Source organism: Penaeus chinensis, chromosome 9 (genome assembly GCF_019202785.1).
Source record: "Penaeus chinensis breed Huanghai No. 1 chromosome 9, ASM1920278v2, whole genome shotgun sequence".
Taxonomy (NCBI): Eukaryota; Metazoa; Arthropoda; class Malacostraca; order Decapoda; family Penaeidae; genus Penaeus; species Penaeus chinensis.
Genome location: NC_061827.1, coordinates 8,594,302 through 8,605,734, shown reverse-complemented (window position 1 = coordinate 8,605,734; position 11,433 = coordinate 8,594,302). Strand labels below are relative to the sequence as shown.

The 11,433-nt window shown below is 33.5% G+C and overlaps 2 non-coding genes across 2 annotated transcripts; both read right to left on the bottom strand.

The window, feature by feature from the left end:
* Positions 1-1,582: 1,582 nt before the first annotated feature.
* Trnaa-cgc lies at positions 1,583-1,654 on the bottom strand. Its single transcript has one exon. It is a non-coding gene; the product is annotated as a tRNA-Ala (tRNA).
* A 5,313-nt stretch (positions 1,655-6,967) lies between these two features.
* Trnaa-cgc lies at positions 6,968-7,039 on the bottom strand. The gene has a single exon. It is a non-coding gene; the product is annotated as a tRNA-Ala (tRNA).
* Positions 7,040-11,433: the final 4,394 nt, after the last annotated feature.

Here is an 11,433-nt window from a genome sequence, read left to right as displayed (position 1 = left end):
GGCATCGAATTTCAAGTGACTTGGATAAGCAGTAACTAATAAAAACACAAATTAATTGTTTTGTTATAAATGCAGAAGTTAGTCGTATACTTGGCTATATGTAGATTGTATTATTAGTACAGACACACCTCCGCCAATCACATTTATATAGCAAAAATGAGATAATAGCCCTTTTTCAATAGATATACATATCAGATCATTAAAGAAGTTATCGAGGAATACAGCACACAGTGAACTACCAGTGAATTTTCATTACGCATTCGAGTCTGTGATATTTTGTGTATGTAAACGAGAGAGAGAGAGAGAGAGAGTGTGTGAGTGAGAGTGAGAGTGAGAGTGAGAGTGTGAGTGTGAGTGTGAGTGTGAGTGTGAGTGTGTGTGTGTGAGTGTGAGTGTGAGTGTGTGTGTGTGTGTGTGTGTGTGTTTCATCTTTAAAGTAAAACAAACACGAATTAATAACAATATGAAATGGTATATTCGCTGAATATTTTCTAAAGAAAATAATATTTCAATTTTGTAACTTTCTCTTTTATATCTTTGACCCGCGAGTTACCCGTGTATCAGTCCGTCCGTGTAAAGGCCCGCCATAAATTTCTCAGTTTAAGGAAAATGGGAAAGAAACACGGATTTTGCCTAACGTGAAAACAAGGAAAGAGATGAATGTTATACGAGAATGAGACTTGCAAATGCGAAACAAGGAACAGTATATCAAAGAGAAGCAAATGACAGGGAGAAGAGGGGAGACAGTTATATAACATTATGGAAAAGATAATTCTTTTATTCACGAAAATCTGGATTTATTTTCTACTGTAATGACAGTCTTAGCAAAGAATAAGTAAACATCATACCGAATCTTTTCTGAATAGGAAATTTAGAATGGAAAGATTCAAGTTAGCAGGGAAAAGCAAATTATTTCACACACAAACGTTCGTTAGCAGTTTAGTGGCTCTGACAGTTCACACACATACAAGCACAAACAAAATCACACGCATACATGCACTCGCTTAACACTCACTCTCTTTGTTAAAAGTAAATGCGTGGATTTGTCCGTATTGTTTCAAACCTCTCCTTACATTGCTCATTCGCATATTTTTTTCGGTAAAAATTGAACCAGGGAAATTAATTGCTTCATTCCAGCTCGAAATTAAGACTATATCTCACATCCTTGAATCAAGACACGAATGATTTAGATATTTTCGGTTAAGAAACTCCAGCGTTGAGAGAGCGAGGTGAAGTAGTTAGCCTTAATGAGCAGCCTCAGAAACCGCAGTCAAAAAATAAACAAATTGGTAGATTTTTTTTGCTTGCTTGCATATTTGAAAACCGAATATTAATTAGGATGAAATCTAATTATAACTACATTTCTAATGACAAGGATCGATCTGAGTATAACGAAAATTGTTACGGCTTATAATAATAGTAATTATTAATAAAACAACTGAAATTACGAATATTAAACTACCTGGAGGTGCCGGGCATTGATAAGGGCATTAATGATGATCGGAATTTCTATGAGCATAATGATTATAAGGATACTGATTATTATTTCAGTAGCATCTGAAAATATGATCAGTAAAATACTTGGAGGTGCCGGGGATTGAACCCGGGTCTTCTCACATGCGAAGCGAGCACTCTACCTCTGAGTTACACCCCCACATCAAGTACAAAAGAAAACAGTATATTATCATGTATATTTTTTCCCAGGAGAACGAGTTATAGAAGTTGATTATGGAAGCAAGATTGATCCGTATTATTATCAATAGTCTTATACTTCTATTACTATTATTATTATTATTATCATTATTATCATTATCATTATTATCATTATCATTATCATTATTTTTTTTTGACTTTGTATTTTTTATATTTGTTATCATTAGTAATATTAATACTGCTAGTATTATTATTATTATCGTTATTACTATTATTGTTACTATTATTTTGTTTATTATTGTAAATGTTATGACAGTTATTATCGTCATAATGTTTTTCATTATTATTATTCTATTGTTATTTTTGTTTTATTAATGTGATCATTATTAATGTTGGTATTATCATTATTAGTTTTATTTTTTCTTATTATTACTACCATTATTATTGTTATTGTTATAATTATTATCATAATTATGATTTTGGTTATCATCATCATCATTATTATTACTATATTATCACAACCATCACCATCACCATCACTATCACCGTTATCGTTATCGTTATCGTTATCATTATCATTATCATTATCATTATCATTATCATTATCATTATCATTATCATTATCATTATCATTATCGTTATCGTTATCGTTATCGTTATCATTATCATTATCATTATCATTATCATTATCATCATCATCAATAATAATAATAATAGCAATAACAATAACAATAACAATAATAATGATAATGATCATTGTTATTAGTATTGTTGTTAATATCATTATCAATATCATTATCATTATTACTAGTGTTGTTGTTTTGTTGTATTTATTATCAATATCATTCTTACTATTAATATCATTATCATTATTATTACCATTATTATTAACATCATTATATTATCACTGTCACACTTGTCTCAAGAAATTATGTATATTCTGAGTATTTAGTTATGGAAGGTATACATTCATCACTTACTCGAGTAATAAGTTATTTCATGAGCAATAACGTTTGTTTCATGAAATTATTATGAATTATATATATATATATATATATATATATATATATATATATTACTTTCCATGTAATTAGTATGATTGTAATACTGCTTACTTATTAATTTATTACTTTAAGGTCTGTAATGTTACTTTCTTTTTATAGTTTTATTATCGTTTATTGAGGAGAGAAACAGCGAGCCACTGACAGAAATAAGTGGAAACATAAATGCACCGAATAACTTCACTTATTATTTATTTATTCACTTAGTTCAATGGATGAGGCCCTACACACTCACCTTCCGCATTACAGGTTAATCCTAACCCTAGATTATAGCACAGCAGCACTAACACAGTCACTTCACCAATAGTCATTTCACTGTCCGCACTCACGTATTTTCGCACTGCACGGTTTCTTTATTTTAGTTTTATCTATTTAGCACTTCGATGTTGTTTTATAACTTATCAGAGGAGGATATCAATTATATTTAGTATATAACATCTAGATTGGATTTTTTTCCAAGGAAATGGCGGTAAAAGAAGAGTCGAGATCACGTCCTTTTCAGCCGGTGGTGAACAGCCATCTCCTTACCTTAGGGCATGTTAGGCCTAAGACACCTGCTACAACCAATAGCAGCGGGAATATCTGCATATGCGAACAAGCAGAACCACCACCTAGTCTTTCATTCAGCAGTCACACCTCTCATTCGCTAGTGTTTATACTTCTGTATGTAGAGAATTATATTTATCTATATACGGTTACGTTAATTAGATGTAATTATCGTGACATTACCCCCACCAAAAGTATACGCTCAAACTAAAGATATATTTTTGTTAGCTGATTTAACTAAGACGAAAAAAAAGAAAGAAAAAAAAATCGACTTGAAGGGATAGCTTCTTTCTTTCAAGGTTAGATTTATCTATATACGGTTACGTTAATTAGATGTAATTATCGTGACAATCACCATTGCTACTATTACTACAACTACTACTGCTACTTAATATTATAATTAAAATCGTCATATTCTTATTCATCACCACCGCTATTATCTCCATCGCCATCATTATCAAATGATTAGCATCCTCATCCTCATTATACATATCCTGATCCTCATCGTCATCAACAGCTCCATCATCATCATCATCGTGACAAATACAACTACTGTTGTTGCCACTACCTAATAATAATAATTAAGAAGATAATGATAATGATAATAATAATAATTACTTGCATTAATATTATTATCATTATCCTCAGTATCATTGTTTATCATTATTATTACTCATATCACTAGAAGCAGTGGTATTCATCTTAGTTTACATTTTCTTTCAAACAATAAAAAATGCTAAGAGCATTATAATTCGGATGCTTGAAAGAATGACATTCTCTTTTATCAGTGTACAAACTTTTCTGACATTTATTTTGACCTTTAAAAGAGAAAGTGTTGAAAAGGGTATTTTTTAATTTATGAAAAGAAAAGAAAATATAAAGACTGCCTACGACAATAATTCACAAAGCGAATGAGAATTAAAAATAAATAAATGAATAAATGATATGTATATTTATGCATTCTCTTTCCCTCATTACGCACACACATTAATTCAGAGAGATTTGGCGTTTTCAACTCTGCTAAGGACACGAACGTTTTGTATCCTCTTTGTAACTAAGTAATTACATAAGATTTTTTTTTATGTGTATTATTATATTGCATGAGGAGTGTTATTGAATTTGCAGTATCACTGCATGACTGGCAGTGAATACAAAAATAAACCAGCTGATACGAAATTTCATTCATTGATTTATCTGTCGCGATTAGCTCAGTTATTGGTATCAGCGTCCAGCAGAAATAAGTCATTCGAACTCTACGAGCTGCAAATTTCACGTCTCTTAACGACAAAATATTTTCCTTTATCTGTGGTAGAACTGTGATCCGACTTAGGTCAACGCAATTGGCCGAAAATATATGTCTTCGAAACTTTAGTAAGAATTCATGTGCGTGCTTGTGTACGTGTATGTTGTATGTTTATATATACCTGTGTGTATGTATATAATATATATATATATATACATATATATACATATAAACATATATATACATATATATATACATATACACACACACACACACACGTGTTTGTGTGTGTGTGTGCATGCGTACATACGGGTGTGTATATGTGTTACAAGTATGTGTGCCCGTAGTGTGTGCGTACGTGTGTGTACGCGTACATACATGTGTGCATATACTTATATATGTGTGTGTGAAGGTATGCGTGCGCGTGCGTGTATGCTTATGTGGATACGTGCCTGTATGTGTATGCGTGCGTGTACGTTGGTGTGTGCGTGCACGTGAATGTGTAAACGAGGGTAACTAAGGGCATGTTTTTGTGTGTGTGTGCGATCGCGAATAGTCATATTTAATGAAGACTCAATCAGATCTCACTGAAAGATCACTTTGTTTACGTGAAGAGTAGAACCCGTTATTTCGACCATTATTGCTCAATCTTATATCCCTTGTAAAACCGCAAAGAAAAATAAAAGGGTAAGTTCCGGTGTTTACTGAGAGAGTGGCAGCGTACAGATACACGACCGATATACTGTGGTGCCTTACCTTACGAGTTTAATTCGTTCCGTGACGGAGATCGTAGGCTTAAAGTATTCATATGGCAAATCAATTTTCTCCATTGAAATTAATTGAAATGCCATTAATCCATTCCCGCTCCCCCCAAAACACCACATTTTTTGCTACTTGTGTCGAAATAAGTTACCTTGGAGAAAAGACCACTTGAAGATACTGACGGAGGTGAAGAAGAAAAACTGGACTGAATAAATGATTCCTAATCGTTGATTTTTGCCCTTTTCGCCACGTATTCCTCACTTTCATTTGCAATAGTTTTCAATAAGAAAAAATGTCCAATAAGTACTGTTTAATCTTCCCTTTCAGAATGTTTCCGAAATGAGTTGGGCGTTTTTTTTTCAGGGATTGTCCCCTTAAAGAGAATGCGTGATGGGCGGATGTTGAGACGTTCACTAGCGGTGAGCTATTTGAAGCTGTCTCGTAACCCGAATTTTAGCTCTCAGCTCAAAGCAAAAAATCGGCCGAGAGACGAAAAAACTCGTTAGTTGGGACACTCGTTAGTCAAGGTACCACTGTAATTCTTTTTACCTTTTAATATCAGGTCGCAGATCACTGCTGTAATCCACTGTCCTGTGGATTACTTTACAAAGTATTCAGAAATGAAAAAAAAAGAAGAAAAAAACACGACAGCGTGTTGCCCTAGCGAGCCGCAGCCTGCCCCTTCAGGTATGTCTGTGTTCTTTGTTATATATACTATATTATATATTTTATTTTTATTACTGTTATTGTCTCCAATTCAATAACTGAGTCTAAGAATTTAAATACACATTAATTCCCTTATAATAAGGTGCCTCCTTAAGAGAACTTGTGTTCTCAGGAGGCTCAGCCATTCTATTTCTATTTTGTGTATGTCAAACTGTCGTTATTTATATTGGCTAAATAAATGTTATCAATCAACCAATCAACAATCAATCAATCTCTCTCTCTTTCTCCCCCCCCCCCCCCTCTCTCTCTCTCTCTCTCTCTCTCTCTCTCTCTCTCTCTCTCTCTCTCTCTCTCTCTCTCTCTCTCTCTCTCTCTCTCTCTCTCTCCCTCCCTCCCTTCCTCCCTCCCTCCCAGTGCACCTTACTTTTTTTTTTTTTTTTTCCAAAGAAATGAAGTGAGGGAAATTTTTTCATTTCATCACACCTTTTCGAGGATACGCCCAGCGCCTTCCACATCCCCCAGACTACATACGAACAATCTGGATATTTGCGGGGAAGAAAAATCACCCTTGAGATCGAGCGAGCGAGCCGTGAGCTGTAAGAAGCTGCCTTGGAAATCACAATCAAATTATTCCTTAAGAATAAATCATTCTTAATTCATTCCGGTTGGGATGTTTTTTTTAATTGTCTTTTATTATTTGGATTTATTATCACTATTAATGGATTGTAGGGTTATTTTCTTATCATAACGCTACAGGAATAATACATACCGGCAGGGATAATTTTTTTAAAAATATTTCATTATTTTGATTCATAATTACTTTTTGAAATATAGAGTTATTTTTCTGATCATAATCCTACCAAAATAATTCCGGTTGCCCTATTTTTTCTTGCTGCTAACATTGCTATAAAAGGGTAACAATGTTTGTAATTTTGATGAAGGCATTAGTGATGATCGGAATTTCTATGAGAATAATGATTATACTAATAGTGATTATTATTTCATTAGCATCTGAAAATATGATCAATAAAGTACTTGGAGGTGCCGGGGATTGAACCCGGGTCTTCTCACATGCGAAGCGAGCACTCTACCTCTGAGTTACACCCCCACATAACTTCATGCTTATAATATAACATGATACAATAAAAGTCAAGAAAGGGATACGAGTGTTCATATAAGTAATAAGCTTTTCGATACATTGGAAACTCTGATCTGAATTGGAAATGGACAAAAACTGAAAAAGTACTCTATAAATATATATATTTTGTATTATCTTAGTTCTCAACGATGGTCTTCATATTTTATGAATAATACTATTGATGTTATTATTTTCATTGTTATTATTATTACTGCTGTTGCTATGTTATCACAACTACCGCTACTAGTACTACTTCTACTACTGCTACTATTACTATAACTACTACTACTTCTATTACTGCTACTATTACTATAACTACTACTACTTCTATTACTGCTACTATTACTATAACTACTACTACTTCTACTACAACTACTATTACAATTACTCTAACTATAACTGCTACTGCTACTACTATAACTCTTATTATAACTACTAATACTACCATAATTACTACTACTAGTAGTGCTAGTGCCATTACTAATACTTTTTTATTATTTTTTGTTCTTGTAAATGTCACCATTATTATATTATTTTTATAATCACTATAATCAACATCATATAATAATGATGATGATGATAGTAATAATAGCTTTAATAATAATAATAATAATAATAATAATAATAATAATAATAATAATAATAATAACGATAATAGTAATAATGATGATAATAATAATAAAACCAATAACGATAATGATGTAAGTATAGGTATAATCATGACACTGATGATAATACAAGTAATAATAAATTTAATAATAGTAGTACGTGGATATGTTTGTGCACATTAGTGTGATGTGGACACTAATAATAATCATAAGGATAATAATATCAATATTATTATTATTTCTAATAGAAATATATATCACTGTTGTCATATGCATTGCGATAAAAAAAATCGATGACTGTGCAGTATTTTGACATTTAATTTGACCTTTAACGAGATGTTGCAGAGATATCTCTTGATATGAGAAAGAGGAAGATAAAAATACTGACGATAAGAATCAAATTCAGATAAATGAGAATTATAAGATACTTAACTGACATGCATATTCATTCTCTCCTTCTCCTTCATTACACACACGCACACGTTAATTATTCGCATTTCTCAGTTCGTTTTCTTAGGACTCCTGCAAAGGACACACACACGTACGTTCTTCAAGATTTAGGAATGTTTTCGACCTCATCCGCATTGGTACATCCCTTCCCTTAAAGTCTTTGAGAATATCACCCATTTGTTCCCTCAGGTCTCCCGCGAGGAAATAGCCAGGAAGGCGGCTTTACTCCACCGAGGTCCTCGACAGAAGACTTCCTCGGCGTCCCTGGAGAAACCGTCTCAAAATTTAACCCGTGTTACGAGGACTCCCAAGGAAAGAGGACCCAAGGAAGGAGCATGTAAGGACGGTGGAAACCTTGTTTATCTACTTTCTTTTCGAGTTCTTAGAAGGCAAGGAAGTTTTTTTTCTGTATTAGGTCGCGCGCAGGAACTCATTTGCATATTGAGTTACACGAAATGTGTTTGCGTGCTATATGTGTTCACTCTCTCCACGTGTGGTAAGTGGAATACAGATAGTTCGCAGAAGGTACACGAAATAGTGCGTAAAAGGATAAATGAAGTAATAAACATAAAAATCATTCTCACAGATTATCCCAAAATAATATATCGATAAGATAACAGGAACAAAATAAAGCATCGAGTGATAGCAGAAGGAATTAACACGCAAATTCATCCCACTCGTTCTTTCAGAGTAAATATATCGATAATATCAGTACTCAGACGAAAGGAGATCCACGGGGAGCAATATAAAAAGCCCCTTTCCAATGCTGATCTCATATGCAGAGAGTGAATAATGCCAAAGCAAGTTGACGTGGGATACACATCACCACGCAGTCCCTCGTCGTACCGGAAATGACCTACTGGGAATTTTTTGCTTAATTCCGTACTATACACAGGAGGTTCTCTTCTTGAATAAAACAAAGATGGTGCATGTTTGATGGGGGATTGTTGATGAAGTTGCGAGTCTGTTAAGCGCTGATACTTTTTATATTAAAAAATTAACTATTAATCCGTTTCGTTATGAAGTGAAGTTGACTGTTTTTTTTTTTTTTTTTTTTTTTTTTATCTGGGTCGTAAAAAATGCCTCATCAGTTGATTTCTAATTAATTCAGTACTAAGAATATGGTGCTAAAAAAATATATATTATAATGAATGAAGAAAAGGGTCGACTGGAAGATAAATAAGTGTAATTAGCATGTAAATGATTTTGAATTAAGCGTTGTCAGTAATTAAATTCCAACATGGGCGAGATCTATTCAGCTTTTACTTTTATAAATGCCGTGTGGGGACGTATAGACACAGGCAGATGTACACATGTGAAGCTTTATTTTGCTGCGAAAAGATTGTTTTCTTAATAACACCCAGAGTTGTCATAGCCATCTACACATCATTCATTATCTTGTTTCATTGCTTCCTTTATCAGCTCTTGTGCCCTTGTCAGGTCTTATATATGATTATATCTATCTATCTATCTATCTATTTATATATACATGTATAAATATCGATATATTTATCTATCTATCTATATATAAAAATATAAATATATAATATAACGACCATATTAAATATGAGAACTATTTATATTTGATATAAAATTCACGATCCGGTTATCAAAACCCACAGAATCTCAGTTAAGTTACTGAACCCATGAGGAATACAGCATAAATTGGTGCATATTATTGTGAGAGGGACAGTGTGAATGTGTTTTATCTGTGTGCCTGCGTTTGACTTCTCAAGGCAACATGTCTTTATCTCGGGCTCGTGCCGGGACCACGAGGGTCGGAGTCCAGTGCTCTAACCACTGGACCATCGCGACAGTCATATATATATACATATAAATATATATATATGTACATATGCATGTATATATGTTTATATATACATATATGCACACACACACACAAACACACACATATGTGTGTGTGTGTGTGTGTGTGCATGTATTTATATATATATATATATATATATATATATATATATATATATATATATATATATATATCTATATATATATCTATATATATGTGTGTGTGTGTGTGTTGGGGGGGGGGGATGATATGTATATATATATGTATACATTTATATATAACATATATATATATATACATATATATATATATATATATGTTTAAAAACATCCATATTTATACATATATTGATATACATATGTAAGTGTATATGTATATGTATGTATATATATACATATTTACGTATATATATACACATACATGCAAACACACACACACACACACACACACACACACACACACACACACACACACACACACACACACACACACACACACGCACGCACGCACACACACACATATGTATCTATATATCTCTATGTATACATATACAATAATTATATATATACACATATATATGTATATATATATCCAAACGTCTCACGGGTCAAAAAAGGAATGCCAGAAAGTGCCAACTAGGAATACTAGGTTCCATTACCATGCTAAATAAGTTCATAGGATCCTAATGTACATCGAAAGTGCCACAGCAGATATAAACAGTGTTTAAATAAATAGATAATAATCACCTCCCCCCCCCCCCCGACCAGAAATCACGAACTCATTGTAAATTAACAAGCATGACCAGTCCCCATACCCACAGGACGCCGAATAACAGTGCCAAATCGCATGGGTATTACAGTTTTTCCCTCAAGCAGATTCGCCAAGGAACAACCAAACCGCCAATATGTAAGTACAGTACAAAAGCAGGTTAGTTTAAACATGGTTACCGTAAAGTGACAAGTATAATCAGCCTCTCGACAAGAGATCCGCCATATAAACTTATCTACTAACAAAGCGTAATTCAAGCGATAACACCTCAAGTGAGTGCGAGACGATGACCCCGTGACCCCGAAGAACTGCCAGATACAAAATCACCTTTCTCATTTCCTCTAACCCCAAACCCCATCCTCACCCACTCTAACATCGTCCTAAATCCTCTCCCACATCACCCGCCTCCTTCCCTCAACCCCTCTGCTGCAAGCATACAATTTATGCACATTATAATGCTCATTATAATGGAGTAATATGTGCGCTGAGGCAGACACAGTTCACGAGTATGAGTGAGTATGTACAGAAGTGTGCATGTGTATGCGTATTTGTGTGCACATGTCCATGTTGTGTGTGTATGCAAGAGAAACAATACACATGCGCGTCTTAACTTAGGATGTGTATGTATATGTATGTGCGTGTATGTGTATGTATATGTCTAGGCGTGCGTGTATACATGCTTAAATAAGTGTATACATATGTGTGTGTTTATATGTATATATATGTATGTG